The following is a 23,047-nucleotide window of genomic DNA, read 5'->3' as shown; positions in this document are numbered from 1 at the left end:
GAATGATTAAATGATTAGAAAACCTGCCTTACAGTGATAGACTCAAGGAGCTCAGTCTAAAGTTTAAGAAAGAGACAAGCCCAGTGGCATTAGCCGTAGGTGTCAGGATAGAGGTATTATCCCTTAACTAGTAGCTGTGGGCACGTCTCACAGCGAGCATGAGGCTTGACAAGTTATCAGCTTTCAGTAGAGCCCTCACACGCCACCCTTCAGGGGTAAATACCAGGGAAGCAGAGCCTTAGGTGTAGTGAGTTTGTCAGGTCTGAGACTGGAGTGGCTTGTAAAGGACAGTAAAGACGTCACTGGTTGGCACTAACTACCCCTGCCTTTGGGAGGGCAGTGGGGTATAGTGGTTAGAGTGGGGGGGTCTGAGAGTCAGGCCTCCTTGGTTCTATCCCTGCCTCTGCGGTGTTGTTTCCCCTCTGCTGCTGCACAGTCATACCTCCCAGCTATATGGCATCCCACAGGCTGCCACATCACCTTCGCGTAGTCACACACTCGGGTTGGGGCTTCTCAGAAACCCTCCCGCCACAGTTGCTGTGCTCGGGCCCGATGGCTGCTCTGCCCAGCCCCACCCTGCTCACGACTGGGCCACCCTGAGAAAGATCAAAGGGCTACGTTCCCACCCTCCCCACCGACATCAGTCGCTGTCATCCACAGTCTCCACCACAGAGACATGGGCAGGGAGCTGAACAAGGATGAGGCCAGGTGAGTAAGAGCCCCAGATGTGCACAGCTGTGAGCTGGCATCCAGATCAATGCTGGATCCTGTGAGACATGTGTCCTCCAAGGTCGTCTCCATCCAGTGGTGCATCATCCATCCAGCTGTGCAGGGACCCAGCCATGCAGTATCCAGCCAGCTGTGTAGGATGTGTGGCTTACACACGGCCTGTCCTTCCCCCCAGCCCATGTGATTGGCTGTGGTTGGAAACTGAGACACCTGAGCCCTGCATTTAGACGAGTGTGTGGGTGACCCTGAGGTTTCCTGTCCTCCTGATCCCCCCCCCCACCCCAAACTGAGTTTATAAAGTCCCCACGTCTGAGGCAGATGTGCCATCCCTGTACTGACTGCAAACATGCAGTTACAGATCTTGCTCCTGGTCCCCACGGCCTTTCTCCTGCTCCCCCAGAACTTGGGCTGCTAAGTATGACTGGACTCGGGGACTCTTGGACTTTGAGTAAAAGGGGGGTCTCAGGAATTGGGTTCAGTGGTTGGTATCTAGGGGCCTGTCACAGTCAGTCCTGTAAAAGGGGTGATCATGGGGTACAATGATTAAGTGGCCACTCTTCATCGGGAAAGGGGATATGGGTGAAAAATGTACATCTTCATCAACGAAGAGCTTGGGGTGCCTGTCTATGGAGTTTCTGTTTCCTCAGCCCCAGCTGGAGACGTTTATTGAAGAAGAGAAAGTACTATCAGAAGGGGGAGAAGCTGCCCCAAATGATCTCTCCCTTTCTCTCTACCCATGGCATTCACAACACCGGAAGTACAAAGGGAGCAGCATTGGACTGGGGGAAAGGATCCTGCCTGAAGGAAATTCAGCCAGTAAGATTGTCAGTGCCCATCTGGGGGCTACCTGGCCTAATCTGGGGTGACTTTGGCCCCCATTGCCATTACCTTAAGGCAGTGCAATTACTGACCCACTCCCGGTGCGTTTGGCACCGATTCTCCGCCCAGCCAGGTCAGAGTTTCAGATTTACCCTTCGGCCCCATGGGGTGTCCAGTCTGGGGGAGAGCTGAGGAGAGGGCAGAGTTCCAGGCCCAGGGATCCCCCAGGGAGAGCATCAGAGGGGGTGGGTTGAGGCTGTGGGGACTCCCCTTTGGGATGGGGAGCTCGGTCCCTGCTTGGCCCAGGGACACAATGGGGCTCTTTGTATGAAACTTGTCTCCCCCCGACCAGGTGAGATCATCGGGGAAAAGAAATTGAAGCCCCACTGCAGACCCTACATGGCCTATCTGGATATATGAGATGAAGATGAGAGTTACAGCTGCGGAGGGTTTCTGGTGGTGGAGAACTTCGTGCTGGCGGTCGCCCACTGCAATGGAGAGTAAGCGCCTCCATGCTGGGAATGTCGGGGCAGGTTGGGAGTTAGTGGGTGATGGAGTCGGGAGTCCTGGCACTGTCGTAGGTTGCAGGGTAGGAACAGTTAGTAGGACAGGCTGGGAGAGCAGAGCTCAGGGGTCCAATCTGCTCAGGGGGCATCGCCATGTCTCTAGGGGCCTCTGCAAACCATGGTCCAGCTTCAGCGCTGGGTAAATCAATGGAGCTACAGCCATTGGCACCAGCTGGGGTCTGGCCCATTGCCCAGATCAGGGCAAGGAGGGGCTCACAGCCCCAGGACAGCTCTGCAGGGCTGTGGGCTGCAGGGAGCTGGGCATAGACCCCCTGTGTGGATCTAGCTGGGGTGCAGGGCAGCTGAGATCCAGGGGCTGGGAGGACAATGGGGAGTGAAGGAACTCAGGGAAACAGCAGAAGGGGCTGGGAGAGACACAGGCTGGGACCCCAACACCACTGGGCAGGGACTTTGTGCCTCAAATGGCACCCTCTAGCAGGGAGAGGCCTCATGTGCTATTCCTCCTCCCTCCCTAAGTCAGCCAGTTTCCAGTCCTGGGGCTGGATCTCAGTGGGCAATGTATACGGTGGTCTTTACGTTTTTCCAGGCCAGCAGCTGAGTCTGGGATCATGGCCTAAGAGCCCCATGCTGCCCTGTCCCGTCCATATCACTGTTCATGTCACAGACTCACATGTGCCCATCCCCTGCCTCACGTTCACTCCTGCCCCTGCTGCCTCATGGATTGTTCTTGGCTTTTACAGTGAGATTATTGTCAAGCTGGGAGCCCATAACATAAGACCAGGGGAATGGAAAAGACAAAAGGTCCCCATGTGCCACCAGATACCTCACCCGCAGTACAATGAGGAGACGGATGACAATGACATCATGCTGCTGCAGGTACCGCCCCATCCCATCACCCCCCCCCCCACTGAGACCATGGTTATGGGTTTTGCTGGGTATTGGGGTGTGTCTCTGCATCCTTGAGTGCGACCTTCACATTGATCTTCATCGGTCTTGTGTCTCAGCTGGCAAAGAGAGTGAAGTTGAATAGAGGAGTGAAAACCATTGCCCTGCCCCAAGCCAGCGAGAGAGTAAAGCCTGGGACTGTGTACAGCCTTGCTGGCTGGGGCAGGACTAGGTCAAAGAGTGAATCGACTCTGGCCATGCTCCAGGAGGTGGATGTGGTGGTGATGAAGGATGCCGCATGTCCAAAGAAACGTAATGGGACATATCATGACTATAACGCCTCAACGATCATGTGCGGGGGATCCAAAGACTGACAAAAACTGTGCAAAGGCAAATGTGCTCCTGGCTTCAAGCATCCAATCATTATTATTAATGAGGCTGTTGGTGTTGCAGTCGAGCCTACAAGTGGCTATTGGGGATCAGGCCCCACTGCACTAGGAGCTGTACAAATGAATGGGAAAATAACTGTGGCTTGTTTTATTTCACAGGGTGACTCTGGGGGTCCCCTGGTGTGTGGGAAACAGCCCAGGGCAACATCTCTTGGGGAGCCCCCTGGGGTGTACACAAGTGTCTCCACCTTCATCCCCTGGATACAGGAGACGATGAAGAGGCTGCAGCCCTGAGCCGCTCTAGGAATCGCTGCACTGGCCAGAGCTGCACCGCTTCTGTCCTTTGGAGAGGCCCAGACATAGGGCCTGCTTTGCAGAAGGGCTGCGGCCCCCCAGGCTGAGCCTCCCCCAGCCATCGCTCCGCTCAGGCAGCGCCCATCCCATGAGCATCAATGCAGGGAGCCTAGGGGATTTAAGAACCAGGTTCAAGGCCTGCTCCTGTCAGTTCCCTTGGGAATCCCAACCCTTAGGCTGCCTCTTCACTAGGGAACCAGCTGGTTTATTTCCCCCAGGGTAACGGACACGGGCCAAACCCTGGAGCAGACCCGGCGGTTTGTAGCTCTCACCCATGTCACCCTGTCGAGTGACCGTGTATGAGAGATCCTTGTCATTACCTGACCTGCTAAGTCGTGTTAAAACTGCAGCCTGCCCTGTCCTCACTGGGCCTTTCCCGTGTGTTAGTTCCCCCTGGGGGGCCACTTCCCATTCCAAACACACCAGTTCCCAGTGTGGACAAGGCCAGTGGGAAGGGAACGCAGTGAAGGCTACCCTGAACAGATTGCAGATCAATCCCTGGCGCTGATCGCCTCTTTCCCACCTTCCCTGCCCCACCCTGCCATGCGGCCTGCTGCGTTTCATTCACTGCTACATTGCCAGCAATGAATAAAAAAAGTTAAAAAAAAAAAAAAAAAGTGATTCTGGGAGTGAGCGATCAACATGAGCCTCGATATCCAGAGCAGCTGCTGCATCTGCCAGGCCCAGGAGGGAATTTACCCCTATAGGGAAAGGTTGGGCTTGTGGTAAATGCACTGGGCTGGGACCTAGGACACTTGGGTTCAGAGATTTCACGCAGCATGTCATACCCCTGGGGGAATTCTGCGCACAACATTTCGAAATTCTGGATATTTTCTTTGTCAAAATAACAAAATAGAATCACACTGGTTTCAATTATTTTGGTAATTGATTTCAAAATATGTGGCAGTATGTATATCTGTAACAATACAGAGACACACAAATTGTCCCCCAGCAGTAGAGAGTTAAAGCAACCCCTACGACAACCCAGTTCCTGTTTCTCTGCCCCCTCCTGCCCAGAGCCCAGAGCGGGGTATCCCCCCAGCCCAGACAACCGCACCCCCTCCTGCCAAAGCCCAACTGTGTGGCACCCCCAGGTTCAGACTCCTGCACCCCCTACCCCTGGAGCCCAGCTCTGGGCCCCCCAACCCAGACACCCCCTCCTTTCCCCCCAGAGCCCAGGGATCCAGAGGGGGAGACAGCCTGATGCTGGGTACCGGGCTTCTATGGAGTTTCCTGCCTGCTGCTGCCTTCCTCCAGGGCGTGCTGAGAACTGCAGCTGCCGGGAACCCCCCAGCTCCCTCCCCTCCCCCGGGCAGTGTCTTCTATGTGCAAGCTGGGCTCTGTGGGGTCCAGCGCCTCCTTGTGGAGGCCAGCAGCTGTGCAGCCCATTACAGGGTGGGGCGGGGGTGGGGAGAAAATTCTGTGCAAATATAAGCGGGGGAATAGTCCCGCTCTTGTGGGGAACTTTCCTGGCTTGTGCACTACCCCAGTGAAATGGGCTAGCGAAAGGATCCGAGTCCTCGCTCCCACTTCCTTTACCCAGTGGCCTCCCTGCCCTTGAGGGCTCCCCTTCCACTCTCCTGTCTGGCAGAGTCCTCATAACCCCAACAAGGCTGGGCCCAGGATTCCTGGGGGGCTCGACCCCCAACCCTGCTGTGGTCACCTAGGACAGGGGCTAGGGTGTCCCCACTCCGGATACTCTCTCTGCACTGGGCACTTCTCTGACCCACTGACCATTACATACAAGTTAAAGCAAATGCAAGATATTTAATCAACAATTAATTTTAAAAAGAATAAGGAAAAATGGGAAAGGTTAAAGGAAACACATCAACCTGCTCGGTGGCAGGGAACTTCACAAACAGTGTCTCTGGAGTGTCAGGGCGGTTCACAGTCTGCTCCTTGTAAGTCCCAGGCCCCTCCTCAGGCCCTGGCTGTGCTGCAGGGATGCTGTGGGTTGGACACTTGCTCTGGTGGTGGCCACACGCTCTCAGGCTCTAAGTGGCAGGACCCTTCTTCCCAGTGTTGCCCCCGCCCTGTCGCGGTTACGATCCAAGCCTGGCCTGCAGAGCCTCTTGGCTGAGGCGTCTCCCTGTGCTGGGCCTGCTGCCCAGGGTCCCCCTCGATCTCCCCAGCTGCTCACCGCACCCAGCTCCGGACTGCTCCAGCCCCGGCTGCACCACTCGGTCTCTGCATGGCTGCTGCTGCTCTGCCTCCAGCTCCCTGGGCTGCTTCTCTGGCCCCTCTGGCTCTGGTTGCTGCAGCTCTGCTCCCAGGGCAAGTCTGCTCTCTCTGGGCTGTGCCTCTGGCTTTGGGGCTGCAGCTGGGCTCCCAGGGCAAGTTTGCTCTGCAGGCTGCTTCTGTGACTCTGCTCCCAGCACAGACCTGCTTCCCGGGCTGCTTTTCTGGACCCTCTGACTCTGGTTGCTGCAGCTCTGCTCCCAGGGCAAGTCTGCTCTCTCTGGGCTGTGCTGGCTTTGGGGCTGCAGCTCTGTCCCCCAGCTCAGCTTGGGCCCCTGCTTTCTCCTCAGCTCAACCCCACTCTGTCTGACCCAGGCAAATCCAGCTCACATGGAGGACGGGACCTCCCTGGCCTCCTGACTCCCTGATTAGCCTGCCCGCCCTGTGATTCAGGCTGACCTGGAGCATTGGCCTCTCCCCATTGTTCCTGGGGGCTGTCAGTCTCAGGGTCCTGATTCCCCATCGACCCTTCCCCCTTTTAAGAAATGGGAGCTAGCAACTAAAACACCCCCACTGAATGTTAGTAAGGGGGCAACAGTCCCCTTACACAAACAACATTAATTTCTGTGCAAATTCAGCATTGGATAGTGATACAGAATTCCCACAGGAGTAAGAATGAGGATCTGATGGGTGCCAGGAGGGAATTAACCCACTCAGGGCTGGACGAGACCCCGCCTGCTGGGACAGAGATGCAAAGTGTAAAAGCTGCCTAGGAATCAGCTGTCCTGACGCCAGAGGGTCAACTTCTGGGACAAAAGTGGGACAGGTTTGAAACTATTCTAGTGACAAAAAAATCAAGCTGCCTCTTGCCATCCTCATCCATCTATTATGACAAAGTTCCTCCTCTGCCTTGGTGGGTCCTGCACTTATTGGGGGATTTGCTCGCCTCAGGGATTCACGGCAGCCCTCAGGTTGGCCACTTTTGCTAGTGGCTCAAACCTGCCGTTCATTCAGCTAACCTCATCACTGGCCAGCATGGGGAAAAGGAAGGAGAACAATCCCCACAGTCTCTGCTGGTCCACCCAGTGGGTTGGGGGACAGGCTAGAGACCTTCCCCTCTGGTGGGACTCACAGTCTAGGTCAACTCCTCCTGTATCCAATAGGGAGTTGAGGATGGGGGGAACCTGAGCCCGCCCTCTACTCCAGGCTCCAGCCCAGGGCCCTGTGGATCACAGCTGTCTACAAGGTTTCGTGTAACACCTGTTTGACAGCTACAACTCCCTGGGCTACTTCCCCATGGCCTCCTCCCAACACCTTCTGTATCCTCACAGGACCTTCCTCCTGATGCCAGATAGCATTTGTACTCCTCAGTCCTCCATCAACACGCCCTCTCACTCTCAGCTCCTTGCGCACCCCTCACTGACTGAAGTGAAGTCCTTTTTAAACCAGGTGCCCTGATTAGCCTGCCGGTCTTAATTGGTTCCAGCGAGTTCCTGTTTGTTCTGTTTGCCCGTTACCTTACCCAGGGAAAAGGAACCGGCTTAACCCGGGACTCCTGTCTCTCCCTTCGATCACTCTCCTGTAGCCGCCGGGGATATCAGTTGGCGGCTCCTTCACGGGGCTGTGAGCACGGGCGTGTACTTCACGCGTTTCACCCCTATCCCGGACACCTGCCCCTTTTGCGGCGTGAGGGAAACCCGGGCACACATATACCTGGAGTGCGCCAGGCTGCAGCCCCTATTCTGGCTCCTCTTAGACAGCTTGTTAAGATTTTGGTTGCACTTTTCCCCTCACCTTCTTATTTATGCACTCCCTATCCGTGGCCCCACAAAGTCACGGGATCTCCTGGTCAGCCTCCTCCTGGCCCTAGCTAAAATGGCCATCTATAAAACCAGAGTGAGGAGGTTGGCCGATGGAGTCTCCTGTGACTGTGGGGCCTATTTCCGATCCTCGGTCCATTCACGTATCTGGGCGGCATCCACTGACTCCCTTGACGCCTTTGAGGAGCAGTGGGCGCTGTCCGGGGTTCTCTGCTCGGTGCCCCTGTCCGGTTCCCTTCGTTTGACCCTTTGACCACACTCCTGTCCCTGTTACTTCATTAGTTGTCCCCCGGATTAATTTGGTGCCCAGGTCCTGTGGATCCCCCTCTTAGGCTGCGGGGGGATCCTTTAGCAGTGGGCGGGCTTTGCCCAGGAGGTGGTGGATAAGGGCCTGGCGGTGGGGGGCGTGTTTGTCCCCCTGGAGCAGCTGGAGGAGCTGGGCATCCGTTTGGTCCTGACCTCCATCCCTCCCTTCCTCCCTAATGCTGCCCTATTACCCTCTACCCTGGGGAAACCCCTCATCATCATCAGCCCTCTCCCACTGGGCTGAAAAGACCCCGCCCTCCGTCACATCCTCTTGTTCCTATGGCAGGAGTGGTGACCCTGTTCTCCCCTGACCTATGGCCGGAGGTGCTGGGCCGCCTGCTGCACCTCCGGGTCCGCATGGAGTTTGCCCCTTGCTACCTGCCCCATTTGCCCCTTGCAGCCTTTCCCCCCCCCCTTTGCCTCAGCCCCTCACTAGCTTCAGTTTGTTTGTCTGCCCCACCCGTTTCCCTCTGCAGCTTTGTTTGCCCCGTCCCAGCCTCTGAAGCTAGCCCCTAGGTCTCCCTGTCCTGCCTCCAACCTGGTTGTTTCCCTCCCCCTGTAGTCCACTCTGCCCTGATTAGCCCCTCGATCCGTGCGCCCATGCTCCCCCCCCACGCACTTGTGCCCCTCCCATTTTAGTTCACCCCGTGTCACTGCGCCCCCTTAATGCTATTATAACCCCCCTCCCTAGTGCAGCTAGAGGAGCCAGAATCCTACCCTGGGTTGGTGACCAACCCCCCCCACAAGTCTTTGATAGCCCTCCCCCGCCCCCCCCCCCCATCCAGCCCTCCCCTTCCGGCGCCCTCCTCCCCTGCCTGCAGGCTAGCGGGGAGGAGTGGTCGACCTATTCCCCTTCCCCCCCTCCCTCTGGTGTTTGTCCTCCCCCCCAACCTCATCCCCTGCCATAATAAGGTGGGTGGCACCCCTTGGGCAGACCCCGCTGCCCCTCCTCCACCTGCCCCCCGTGACTCCCTCTAGCCTCTACCTCAACCACCACTGCTGAACCACCTGCTACCGCCCCCACTGGGGCGCCGGCAGCAGCGGGCAACGGGGTGACTTCCGCTGCTGCCACGTCCGTCACCCCCTCAGATTCTGGGGGAGCCCCCCCAGCTGGTGGGAAGGGCCAGGGCAAAAAGAAGGGGAAGGGCACTGCCAAAAAGACCAGGCCCTCCATGGCAGGTACCGCCCCCACTGCCGCGGCCCTGCCACTGGCCGCGGCATTCCTACCCGCTGCTCCCTTCACCAGCTCTGCGGGTGTCCCTCCCCCCGGCCCCAGGGCATACGCCCAGGTGGCGGTAGCCGCTCCGCCTGCCACTACGTCATCTCTCCAGGCCACCATCTCTGTTACCATTCCCAGCGGCCGGGGCCCCTTCCCCACCTTGACCAGGAAGCATGGCATCTGTTGCCTCCTGGTGCCCGCCTCGCCCCACGTGGAGACCTACATGCGGGCATTGGCAAGGGTGGTGGGGCCCACGGCCATCATGGCGGCCTCTAAAATATATCGGAAGGTCGTCTTCTTCCTGGAATCGGAGGCCGCCACCCAGGAGGTGGTGGAGAAGGGCCTGGTGGTGGGTGGGGGTGTTCGTCCCCCTGGAGCCGCGAGAGGACGTGGGCGTCCCAGTTGTCCTGACCTCCGTACCACCCTTCCTTCCCAATGCCGCCCTACTCCCTTGCCTTTCTACCCTGGGGAAACTGATCTCCATTATCAGCCCTCTCCCGCTGGGCTGCAAAGACCCCGCCCTCCATCACATCCTCTCGTTCTGCCAGCAGGTGCAGCTTCAACTGCCGCCGGCGGCGCGTGATGGAGGGGCGCTCAAGGGGTCCTTCTTGGTCCCCTACCAGGGGGCCTGCTACCGAGTGCATTATTCTACGGGGGAGGCCCAGTGCTACCTCTGCCGGGTGATGGGGCACGTCCGGAGGGACAGCCCCTTGGCCTGGCACGGAGGAGCGTCCGGGACCCCCGAGGCCCGGCAGGGCTCCGGCCCCATCATCACTGGCGCCCCAGGCTGCCCAGCGCCTGGAGCTGCCCCTCCTTCCTCCCAGTCCACCACTGCTCCCGCTTGAACCTCTCCCACTATGCCCAGACGAGCGGGAGAGCCCCACCTCTGCTGCCTGCAATCTGGCGGGGCCCGTGGAGGGGGTGCAGCGGGGCAATCTTCCCTCCCTCATGCTGCCCCACCATTTCCTCCCCGAGTCCCTGAGCCGTCGCCCCTGCCCCCCGACCCGACCCCTGCTAGCCAGCCCCCAGATGATGCCATGGAGGGCTGGGCCCTAGTACAGGGAAAGCGGGGCAAGTGGAAGGCTCGAGCTCCGCTCCTGCCGTCGGATGCGGAGGTCCCCCAGAAGACCAGGAAGTGGGGCACCGATGCCGAGCCTTCTGCCTTGCCCTTGAGTGTACTCCATCCACCGGTGCCGGCTGGGGAAAACGTGGCAGCACCAGAGGGTAGCACTGCCCCTCCACTAGAGCCCCTCCTTGTGGAGGCCCCTGATGGAGCCCCTCCTGCCCCTTTGACTCCCGCGGCCCCTGCAAGCCCCGAGGCGAGCGTCGCTTTGGGCGCTGGTGGGGAGAACCCCAGGGTGGTGGGGTGATGATCTCCCCTCCATTTTCGAAGAGATCAAAGCCCTGGGTCTGACCCCGGTTACCCAGGGGGAGGACGACCCTCTGCCAGTGGGCCTCGATCTCGGTGACCTCACTCCGGCCCCGCTTTCCCCATGCTCCCTCCCTCTAACCGTTGCTTCCGCTTCCGCCTCCGAGGGTCCCCTGGACTCTTCCACCCGCCCGGACGCAGGTGGCACCCCGCTGACGGCCGCCGAGCCCACTGAGGTGACGGCCAGTGCCTCACGGCCGGACCCGAGATACCAGGGGCATCCCTCGGTGGTGTGGGGCAACCGACCTCCTTCCCGGGCAGGGGCCGCACCGAAAATCGTTCACCTCCTGATGCCGTGGCTGTCACACCCTCCATAGAGCCTGAGCCCGGCATCATGGAGGGCCCCCTTCCCACCCCCCACACCTCTGTGCCAGATCGAGAGGGACCACCTCCCAGCAGCCCGGCTACTGGGGCCCAGGATCCCGCCTCTGCCCCCTCCCCAACCCTTTTCCTGACCCTTGCCCTGCCCCTGCCCCTGCTCCTGACACCTGCCTTGCTCCACCTCCCGTGACGCCATTGTTGCTGCTGGGGCTGTCTCCTTCCCTTTCCCAGAGGATGGCTCCCAGGTAGCGGCCTTCATGTTCCCCTGTCCCGACCCACTCGGGGCTGCTATCTTCCCTCCACTGCCCCCCACTGAGCCGGGATCTGAGGCGGGCCATGTGGCACCAGCCTATCGGACGCCACATTGGGGATCCGCTTCTTGCCTGCCCATCTCAGTGGGCCTTGGGGCTGTGCCGGGAGCCCCTCTGGAGGAAGGCTGGGGGCCAGTGACCCTGGCCCCCCATATGCTGAGAGAAGAGCGGTGGGAGTTTCTTGAAGACATCCGTGGCTCCCGTAACAAGGTGCAGCTTGCTCTCCAGCGATGGGGGGGATTTTCATCAAATCCTCTGGGCCGCGAGGGCCCTTATGGGGGAGGGTAAAAGGACCGGGAAGCAGGCTGCCACGGGTCCGTGGCTTCCGTGACTCCTTACTCACCTACGGGGTAGGTCATGGTTTGCTGTGCAGCCCAATGGGGACCGTGAGCATCCCTGCCGGCGAGGATACCCTGCAGCCCTCCTCATGGCACCCATCATCTTTGCAACATTGAACACCCGGGGCTGCAGGATGGGTCTCCGCAGGTGCCAGGTGCTCTCCTTCCTTTGGGAGGGGGGATACTCTGTGGTTTTCCTGCAGGAGACCCGAATGGATCTGGCCGCCGAAGACAGCTGGCTGCTGGAATGGGGGGACAGGGTCAACTTTAGCCATCTCACAGTTCGTATGGCTGGAGTGGCAACCCTGTTCCCCCCCACCTACGGCCGGAGGTGCTGGGGGTCGCCGTGGCTGGGCCGGGCAGCCTGCTGCACCTCTGGGTCAGCATGGAGGGGATCGTGGTCAATCTCGTTAACGTCTATGCCCCGAACACCCTCCTGTAGCCCTCTGGCCTGGAGGGAGGAAGGAGGGAGAGGGCTGTTCCTCCTGCTGCTGGGACTGCTGCTAGGCCCTAAGCTCTCGCTGCTGCTGCTGCTTCAACTGCTCCCCTGTGTGGGCCAGAGACCGCCCCCCCTTCTCTGCTACCTGGTTGCTGGCTGGCTGGTGAACCCCTCACCCCGGGTTGCTGCTGCTACTCCTGATGCAGCCCTTTGGGGGGTGCTGCTGGCTCTCTCCCCAGAGGAGAGGAAAGAGGGACCCCTGCTCCATCCCCAGCCGCTGCTGTGGACACCATCACCGCCACAACCACCACCTAAGAGGGGTCCTTTCTGCCTGTCTGGCCACTGGATTGCCACCTGGAATTGCTGGAGTCAACCTTATTAATGTTTATGCCCTGACATTGGGCCCGGAGCGGCTGCATTTCTATCAGCAGGCGTCTGCCTTCCTCAGCTCTTTGTATCCCCGTGAGTGCCTGGTCCTGGGCGGGGACTTTAACACCACCCTCAAGGAGTGGGACCGCTCGGGGACGTCCGCCTTTGTCAAGGTTCCTTCCCCACTCTGAACTCTAGGGTACAGATGTGGGGACCTGCATGAAAACCTCCTAAACTTACTTTCACCAGCTTAGGTTAAAACTTCCCCAAGGTACAAACTATTTTACCCTTGGACTTCCACTGCCACCACCAAACTTTATCTGGGTTCCTGAAAAAACGTAGTTTGGACATGTCTTTCCCCCCCAAATCCTCCCAACCCTTGCACCCCACTTCCTGGGGAAGGTTTGGTAAAACTCCTCACCAATTTGCATAGGTGACCTCAGACCCAAACCCTTGGATCTTAGAACAATGAAAAAAACATTCAGTTTCCTTACAAGAAGACTTTTAATAGAAGTAAAAAAGAATCATCTCTGTAAAATCAGGATGGTAAATACCTTACAGGGTAATTAGATTCAAAATATAGAGAATCCCTCTAGGCAAAACCTTAAGTTACAAAAAAGACACACAGACAGGAATAGTCATTCTATTCAGCACAGCTATTTTCTCAGCCATTTCAAGAAATCATAATCTAACACATACCTAGCTAGATTACTTACTAAGTTCTAAGACTCCATTCCTATTCTGTCCCCGACAAAATCATCACACAGACAGACACAGACCCTTTGTTTTTCTCCCTCCTCCCACCTTTTGAAAGTATCTTGTCTCCTCATTGGTCATTTTGGTCAGGTGCCAGCGAGGTTATCTTTAGCTTCTTAACACTTTACAGGTGAGAGGATTTTTTCCTCTGGCCAGGAGGGATTTTAAAGATGTTTACCCTTCCCTTTATATTTATGACAGCCTTCCTCGGCTCCTTGGATCCTCGCTAGTGCCTGGTCCTGGCCGGGGACTTTAACACCACCCTCAAGGAGTGGAACCGCTTGGGGACCGAGCAGTGCCCGGCCGCCGCGGACGTCCTCCAGGAGATTATTGAACATCACTCCCTGGTGGAAGTCTGGTGCGACCGGACGACATCTTGACATTTACTTTTGTCTGGGTGGAGGCCCATCAGTTATGCCACTCCCAGTTGTACCGCATCTACTTGTCACGCTTCCACCTTTCACCGGCCCACTCCTCCAGCATCCTGCCGGCCCCGTTTTTGGATCACCGTCTAGCCACCGTGACGGCCTCTCTCTGCGCAGAGTGGCAAGGGCCGACCTATTGGCACTTCAACAACAGCTTGTTGGAGGATGTGGGCTTCATGGCGTCTTTCCGGGAGTTCTGGCTGGCCTGGCGAGGGCAGTGGCATGCCTTTCCCTCAGCATGGTGGTGGTGGGACGTGGGGAAGGTGTGCGCCCGGCTCTTCTGTCGTGACTACACCTGGGGTGCCAGCCGATGGAGGTATGTGGCGATAGAGCAGTTGGAATGGGAGGTCTTAGAGCTGGAGAGGAGTCTGGCCGTCAGCCCCGAGGATCCATCCCTCTGCGGAGCGTGCCGGGAGAAGCGGGAGGAGCTCCGAGCCCTCGAGGACCATCGGGCCCAGAGTGCCTTTGTTCGATCCCGCATCTGCCTCCTTCGGGAGATGGATCGCAGCTCCTGCTTCTTCTACACCCTGGAGCAAAAGAGGGGGCCAAGAAGCATGTCACCTGCCTGCTAGCAAAGGATAGCACCCCCCTCCCAGATCTGGCAGAGATGTGCTGGAGGGCCAGGGCCTTCTACGCAGATCTTTTCTCCCCAGATCCGACCGATCCTGACGCTTGCAAAGTGCTCTGGGACGGACTCCCGCTGGTCAGCACGGGCGACCGAGACCGGCTAGAGCTGCCTCTCACTCTGGCCAAGTTCTCGGAAGCCATCCACCGCATGCCCACCAATACATCTCCGGGCATGGATGGGCTCACTGTGGAGTTCTACCACGTGTTCTGGGACGTCCTCAGCCCAGACCTCGTCACTGCCTGGTCCGAGTCCTTTCAGAGAGAGTCCTCCCTCTCTCATGCAGGACAGCCATGGTCGCCTTATTGCCGAAGAAGCAGGACCTCCGCGACTTATGGTATTGGCATCCCATCTCGCTCCTCAGCACGGACTACAAAGTCATAGCCAAGGCCATCTCGCTGTGGCTGGGGTCCGTGCTGGCGGATGAGGTCCACCCAGACCAGACCTACACTGTCCCGGGCCTTACCATCTTTGATAACATCTATCTGGTCCGGGATCTCCTGGAGCTTGGGTGTAGGGGTGGTCCGTTGTTCGCCCTCCTGTCCTTGGATCAGGAGAAGGCATTCGATAGGGTGGCTCACGGGTATCTCCTGGGCACTCTGCGAGCGTTAGGCTTTGGACCACTGAGTGAGCAGATCTCCTCTTGGAGCCCCTGCTACACAATCCCCAGCTACGTGTGCAGGTGGCGGAGTCCCCCTCGGTGCACCAGAGGTTGGTCCTGGCAGAAGTTACCAGAGTTGGAGACCTCCTGGACTATGACCAGGGAGACTGGCTGGATCCCCTGACGCTCGCTCTGCGCATGTGGCTCTGCAGACCTTGTATTCCCCAGTGCATACTTCAGGAGGTGAGGGCCGCTTTACTGCCCGCTGCTTGGGCCTACCTCAACGGGGTCCAGCGAGAGGGCACGCCCTGCCCACTTGGTTTCCAGGACCTGTGGACGCCCCTCTTAGGCTGGGGGTGGGAAGGGAATCCTTTAGCAGTGGTTCTCAGTAGTATCACTCTCCTGTAGCCATCTGGCCCGACCCTGTCACAGTATCTATCCCCATCCATCCACTCCATCCATTGATTAATCCTATCCTGATCTATCTATCTCTCTAGCCAATCCCCATCTAATCTAATCTATCTATCTAATTCCAATTCATCTATATCCCCATCTATCCATCTGTTTCCATCCATATATCTGTCTATCAATCTATAGACAGATATCCCCATCTATCTATCCATCCCAATTCACCTATCTTTCCAGCCCCTTCCCCATCTATCTATCCCCATCCCCGTCTATCTATCTATCAATAACACAGTTTTTCTAATCTGTTAATCATTCTCATGGCTCTTCTTTGAACCCTCTCCAATTTTTCAACATTCTCTTTGATTTGTGGGCCCCAGAACTGGATACAGGATTCCAGCAGCAGTTGCATCAGTGCCACATACAGAAGTAAAATAATTTCTCTGCTCCTGCTCTAGATTCCCCTCTTTATGCATCACAAGATCGCATTAGCCCTTCAGGCCACAGTGTTGCATTGGGAGCTCTTGTTCAGCTGACTATTCACCAAGACCCCAAAAACGTTTTCCAAGTCACTTCTTCCCAGGATAGAGTCCCTCAGCCTATGAGTATCACCTGTAATTTTTCTTCCTACATTAATACGTTTACATTTAGCCATATTAAAACACTTATTATTTTCTTGCACCCAGTTTACCAAGAAATCCAGATGGCTCTTTATCAATGACCTGTCCTCTTCATTATTTATCACTCCCCCAATTTTTGGGTCATCTGCAAACTTTATCAGTGAGGATTTTATGTTTTCTTCCAAGTCACTAAAAAAAGTTAAATAGCACAGGGCCAAGAACAGATCCCTGCAGGACCTCACTAGAAACACTCCTTCGATGACGATTCCCATTTTCAATTACATCTAGAGACCTGACAGTGAGCCAGCTTTTTATCCATTTAACTTGTGCCATCCTTATTGTATATCCTTCTAGTTTTCCATCAAAATGCATGGTACCAAGTTAAACACCTTACAAAAGTCTATGTGTATAAATCAACACTATCACCTTTACCAGGGGCTCTTTACATTATCCTCCTTTAGTTCCTTATTAATTGAGTCCCATAACAGCCACTCTGTCTTCCTTGAGATTAATATCAGACTGACAGGCCTATAACTACCTGGGTCGTCCTGTTCACACTTTTTAAATATTGACTCAGCATTAGCTTTCTTCCGGGCTTCTGGAACTTCCCCAGTGCTCTCTGACTTCTTGAAAATTTGCTGCCCCAAAGAGCATCCAATGCAAACAGACACATTCTTCTCATTGTACACATGGGGAAACTGAGACCAAGGCAGATTGTTTCAAAACCTGCCTAAGGGGTTTGGGTGCCCATCAGTGATCCATGAAAATCCTTGCCTACCGGGATCCTGGGCAGAGCTGGGAAGAGGTCCCAAATTTCTTGGGTCCCTAATGTCTAACCTCCTTGCTGCAGATTAAGCCCATTACTTCTTGATCTGCCTTCAGTGGACATGGAGAACAATTGATCCTTATCCTCTTTATAACAGCCCTTCACATATTTGAAGACTGTTATCAGGTCCCACCGCCACTTCGTACCTCTGAGAGGCCATACTTCTCCACTCGCAAGCACAGAGTCTGAGTGTAGAAAAGAAACTTTTAATGAAAGGAAGGAAGTGACCCGACATTCATTAGGGAAAATTCCACAAGCAGGATTCAGAATCATAAACCTGTGAGCAGGACACCCTAGCCCCGCGTGTGTGAGGCAGTGTCTCCTGCCTTATGTTCTTGAGTTCTACAACCAGAAGTTCCATTTCTGTGCCCCTCTCTGCTCCTCACTACACTCCACTCACAGGGGTTGTCCTTGGTCGGTGAGGACTCAGGGTTCAGAGGTGCATCTGTGTGAGTTCACCTCCCACCCGGGGAAGAAGGCTCCTTGCTTGCTCCACCATCTGAGTGCTGGTTCTGGCTGGCTGCCCTGCCAGCCACTGTTCCGTTCCACTGGCCGCTTCACCAGTTACCGCCACCCACCCTCACTGGCCGCTTGCTCGCCGCTCCCGCCAGCCCCCTTCTCGCTGGTCACCTTCTGCTGCCACTTGCCTCTCTGCTGTCACCTCTGCAGCTCAGTCTCTTGAGGTTCTACCCAACTCTTAGTGATTGTCAGCTCTTAATGGGAGAACATGAAGCAAGCTGGGCAGAAACGCTGTCCCACCACAAGTGATTTCAACTCTTGTGAGCACTTAACAAAACAAAAGACTCCTAATGGAGCCTATTTAGCTCTATCTTTGAAGAGTGGGAAGGAACAGGTTAAATCATACCAGGGACCCTTAGGCAGAAGCCACATCTTCTGGTAAGGACACCTGTCCCCACCCCCTCTGACTTTCGCAGGGGTCTGGCATTTGAGCCCCTGGCTTAGTGAGTTCCTTTCAGCTGAGGGTGACCCTCTCAACGGGGCCAGGCTAAGCACAGTTCTGCTCCCTTTCCTCATACAATAAAGATAACAACACTGATAACAACACTTCACTACCCCTGCATTCAGTACTAAAATTATTTGAAACCCAACACCAGCCAAAGATGATCACTTTGAACAACCCAGCTTCTGTCTGCCGGATACCTAGGAAGAATAGGTGTGTTCATCTACATACAGTTTGCTCCTGAAGTCTCCCCCTGTCCCAGCTAGCTGTCAAGGGTGAGCTCATTCAGACCCTGCTTACACAGGTATCAAAGGTAGGCTGACCCACTTCACTCCAGCGGATCCCTAGATACCAACCACAGTGCCCCATCCCAACGGGCTATAATTCCCTGGGTCCTCTTTGTTCCTCTTTTTAAAGATAAGTTCTATGTTCGCTCTTCTCCAGTCCCCTGGGACCTCACCTGTCCGCCAGAGGTTCTTGAAGATAGTTGCTAACGGTTCTGAGGTTGCTTCAGCTAGTTTCTTAAGTACCCTAGGAGGAATGATATCAGGTGCTGCTAAGTTGAATACATCTAACTTATCTAGATGTTCTTTAACCTGTTCTTACCCTATTTTCGCTTGTGTTCCTTCCCCCTTGCTACTATTAATTGCATAGAGTATTTGGTCTAGTGGTTGCAGCAAGGGGCTAGGAGCCAGGACTCCTGGGTTCTATTCCTGGCTCTCCTGTGTCATTGCCCCTCTGCTGCTGTACAGTCATAGCTCCCAGCTGTAGCATGTCACAGAGCCTGCCGCATCCCCTTTGCATGAAACCCGCCTGCTACGGTTGCTGTTATCGGGGACGATGGCTGGTCTGCCCAGCCCCAGCCTGCTCATGGCTGGACCGCTGTGAGAAAGATCAAAGGGACCCAGCTGCCGGGTTGATGCACGGCCTGTCCTCCCCCCCAGCCCGTGTGGTTGGTGCGGCTGGAAACTGAGACGCGTGAGCCCCACATGCAGATGAGTGTGTGGGCGACCCTGAGGTTTCCTCCCTTTCATCTTTCCGCAGCTGAGTCTATAATGCCCCCAGGCCTGAGGCCAATGCACCGTCCCTGCACTGACTCTGAACATGCAGCTCCAGATCTTGCTCCTGCTCCCCATGACTTTTTTCCTGTCCTCCGGTGCTCATACTGGTGAGTATGGCTGGGATCGGGGGGCCCTGGGGCTTTGGGAACTTTGGGGGTTTTAAGGGATGGGGGCACTGTGATTGGTGTCTAGGGACCCGCTGGAGTGAAGTGGGGGACACAGAGCTGGACAGCAGCTGCTGGGGCTGCATCCAATGGACCTCAGTCCCGATGGATGCCAGGCGAGGGTTGGGCAGCTGGGCACATCTGGGGAGTGGGGTTGCCAGCACTGTGGGTGACAAGGCTGCTTCTGCTGGAGTTTTCCATCTGCACCTGCTCAAATCTCTCCCCTCATCTCTCCCCGGGGTTCCAGGGGAGATCATCGGCAGCCAGGAAGCCAAGCCGCATTCCCGCCCGTACATGGCCTATCTCAAGAGAAAAACCTACACAGGTGAAGAGATGCGTGGGGGCTTCCTGGTGCGGGAGGATTTTGTGCTGACAGCCGCCCACTGCGGCGATGGGTAAGAACCTGTGTCTGCGCCCCAGTGTCTCCCCGAACCCGGGACCCAGCTGTGCAGAGCCCCAACTGTGCGGGGATCCAACTGCGCAGCACGCTCAGACGTGCAGGGTTTTAGTTGTGCAGCATCCATCCAGCTGTGCAGAAATCCAGCCATGCAGGAATCCAGATGTTCAGCATCCCTAGCTGTAGAGGGATCCAGCTATGCGGGGATCCAGCCATGCAGCACCCCCACTTGTGCAGAGATCCAGCCATGCGCATCCATTGGGCTGTGCAGGGCTCCTTTTGTGCAGGGATCCAGTGGTGCAGCACCCTCAGCTGTGCAGGGATCCAGCTGTGCAGGGATCCAGTCATGTTTTTCTGTGTGAAAGGCAAACAGAAGACTAATGACCTTCAGACCTGGAGCTGGAGGTGATGTCAGATGAGACCTGCCAGAGGGACACGAAGCTCCGATGCTACTACAAGCCCTCAAAGATGATGTGTGTGGGGAACCCTGATGAGGACAAGGCCACATTCTTGGAAAACGCCCAGTCCCTGGTGGGCGGCTGTGCTGGGAGCTTCCCCAGGAGGCCAAGGGAGTTAGGGAATCAGTTAGGGTGACCTTCAGTGGACAACACTGAGACTGGGGTCTGTCTATCTGCCTGTCTGTCCATCCCCATACGCTATCTATCTATCTATCTATCTATTCATGCCCTGAATACAGAGAAGGAAACACCGTGAAGGTGGGAAGGTTTCTATCACGTGGATCTGAGCTGTTCGTAGAGCAGGAGAGATGACGGCCAGCGGAGACCATCAGACCACCTCCTCTGCCCCCCACCCCCACACAGTGCGGGCCAGAGCGCCCAGCCCAGGGGATCTGAATGACATTGCCTGGGAATTGGCCATTTGAATCCCTTTAGTGGCTGGTCCAGCATCAGGCTCAGAGACGCTGCTGCCAAGGCCTGGGCTGGATTCTTTATCTGTTTATCTACCTAGCTAGGTGGGGCAGTGGGGGACTGCAATCCCTGCTATAGAACAGTTCAAAAAGGACAGGTGAATGCTGTGCTTTGAGCTCATATTTACCCTCTACCTGCTTTGATTTCTCAGGGCGACTCCGGGGGCCCCCTGGTGTGTGACGGGACAGCCCAGGGCATCGTCTCCTTTGGCAAAAATGACGGGTCCCCTCCGAGGGTGTTCACCAGGGTCTCCGCGTACGTCCCCTGGATCAAGAAAACAATGAGGGGTCTCAGCAGCCCAGGGTCCCACGCTGAAAGCCCTGCATCCCTTCATTGAAGGGGGCAGAGCTGGGTTTGGGGAGTTTTCTGAGTAGGAAGGAGTCCTCCCAACCCAGAATGGTGGTGCCAAGCCCAGCGGGTGCTTGAATAAAAGCCCAGCTTTTTACTCCCCCCACGTAATAAAATCCTACCTGAGAAGAGACTCTTTGGGGAATCATTGTCTCTCTGTACTTTGGCGTCCCCTGAGGGTGAGTGCCCTGCACTGCTGTCCCGGATGCCTGGGTCCCATCCCATCTCCCAGTCTCTACCTCCCAGCATATGCTAACTCAGGGAGCCCCCTAGGGGTGAGTACCCTACTGTCCCAGACACCTGGCTGCCAGTCTCTGTAGAGCATTTGCCTTGCACCATCTGTAGCACCTCTCCTGCCTGACTCCCTGTCACCAATTTTAAAAGGTAGGACCCAATTTTATCCCCCTGCCTTTCCACTCAGCTCCCTCCCCCCACCCACACACACATGAAGGTTCACGAAGGGCAGCATTGACTCGGCCTCAGCCACATGCCTCGCAGGACAAGCTGGAGCTGGGTGTGATGAATGTGGGACTAGTCGTCATATTTTTATGATGCCTGGTCATGCCTCAGTTTCCCCTCTGTGCTTTGCATTGCTGGGCATGGAGGTTAAAGGGTTAAAAAGCTGCTCTTGAAATAGAGCAGAAGACAGGAGGTGCTGGGATATGTCATCATCTGGGGGGTGGCGTGAATGTGTCATTAAGAACTAGCTGAACCCGACCCAGATTGTTGGAGGAGCTGGACAGCCAATGGGAGTTCCACACCCTCATGATGGGAAATCCCGGCAGGCCATGCAGGAGGGCTCAGCAGGAGGACAATGGCCCAGATGTGCTGGGGGGCTGGGGAGAGAGCTGGCCTTTGCAGAGACATGGGCGCTCTCCCCTGGGACAGACAAAGAAACAAGGACGGGGAGAGGGAGCAGAACTGGGGTGTGCCCAGCATGGCTGACTCCGTGCACTAGCGGGGCCAGATGGACTATGCCTAACCCAGGCTAAGCCGAGGACATCCCCAATCTGTGTTCAGTCCAGGGAACCAGTAAACCCGGCTCTCTTTGGAATAGGCGCCTGGTTGTCACTACCAATCCCGGCTGGGGTGCACAGGTCCCTGGGGAGCGTAGACACCTCCGAGCAGGAGTCTCTCTCAGTTGGCTTCACCAGGCAGAGCTCACGGTGTGAAGCAGGGGGGCTGGAGCCCAGGGGCTCAGTCTTGGAGGCAGTGAGGCCCCGGGGCCCATTCTGGAAGCAATGTGGCAGCCCAGGGGGGTCAGCAGAGTGACGGGCCTACACCGAGCAGCGGCTGGAAAGCCAGGGCACAGCAGAGATCCTGTGGAGGCGTGACACCGGGCAGAGGGGAAATGCGTCAGCGGGGAGATGCACAGGCCGGCCTGGCCCGGCCCTGGTGATGGATGAGCCTCACAGGGGGATGTGGAGCCCCCGGGAAGGGGAAGCATGGCAACAAAACTGAGTGCTGGGCTCCAGATGTGCACATCCACCAGGGTGTGCTGGGCCCCAGCTGTGCACAGCCCTAGGGGTCAATGGGCCAGACCCTGAGCGGGTGTGAATGGGCAGTAGCTCCACTGGAGTCAACGGGCCAGACCCCAGATGGGATCAGTGGGCCACAGCTCCATTGGGGGTGTCATAAATATAAAGGGAAGGGTAAACCCCTTTAAAATCCCTCCTGGCCAGAGGAAAAATCCTCTCACCTGTAAAGGGTTAAGAAGCTGAAGGTAACCTCGCTGGTACCTGACCAAAATGACCAATGAGGACACAAGATACTTTCAAAAGCTGGGAGGAGGGAGAAAAACAAAGGGTCTGTGTCTGTCTGTATGATGCTTTTACCAGGGACAGAAGAGAAGTGGAGTCTTAGAACTTAGTAAGTCATCTGGCTAGGTATGTGTTAGATTATGATTTCTTGAAATGGCTGAGAAAATAGCTGTGCTGAATAGAATGACTATTCCTGTCTGTGTGTCTTTTTTGTAACTTAAGGTTTTGCCTAGAGGGATTCTCTATATTTTGAATCTAATTACCCTGTAAGGTATCTACCATCCTGATTTTACAGAGGTGATTCTTTTCTTTTTACTTCTATTAAAAGTCTTCTTGTAAGGAAACTGAATGCTTTTTCATTGTTCTAAGATCCAAGAGTTTAGGTCTGTGGTCACCTATGCAAATTGGTGAGGATTTTTACCAAACCTTCCTCAGGATGTGGGGTGCAAGGGTTGGGAGGATTTCGGGGGGTGGGGGTGGGGAGACATTTCCAAACTACGTTTTTTCAGGAACCCAGATAAAGTTTGGTGGTGGCAGTGGAAGTCCAAGGGTAAAATAGTTTGTACCTTGGGGAAGTTTTAACCTAAGCTGGTAAAAGTAAGCTTAGGAGGTTTTCATGCAGGTCCCCACATCTGTACACCCTAGAGTTCAGAGTAGGGAAGGAACCTTGAGAGGGGGTAAATGGGCCAGATCCCAGCTGGGGTCAGTGGGGCCTAACAGTGCAATAACCTGCAGT

General features: G+C 56.1%; 1 pseudogene; it reads left to right on the top strand.

The window, feature by feature from the left end:
- Positions 1-1,075: 1,075 nt before the first annotated feature.
- Positions 1,076-20,643, top strand: LOC102931796 (annotated as a pseudogene).
- The last annotated feature ends 2,404 nt before the right edge of the window (positions 20,644-23,047 follow it).

The sequence above is a fragment of the Chelonia mydas genome, chromosome 13, assembly GCF_015237465.2.
Source record: "Chelonia mydas isolate rCheMyd1 chromosome 13, rCheMyd1.pri.v2, whole genome shotgun sequence".
Classification (NCBI taxonomy): domain Eukaryota; kingdom Metazoa; phylum Chordata; order Testudines; family Cheloniidae; genus Chelonia; species Chelonia mydas.
This window is presented reverse-complemented; position numbering and strand designations above follow the sequence as displayed.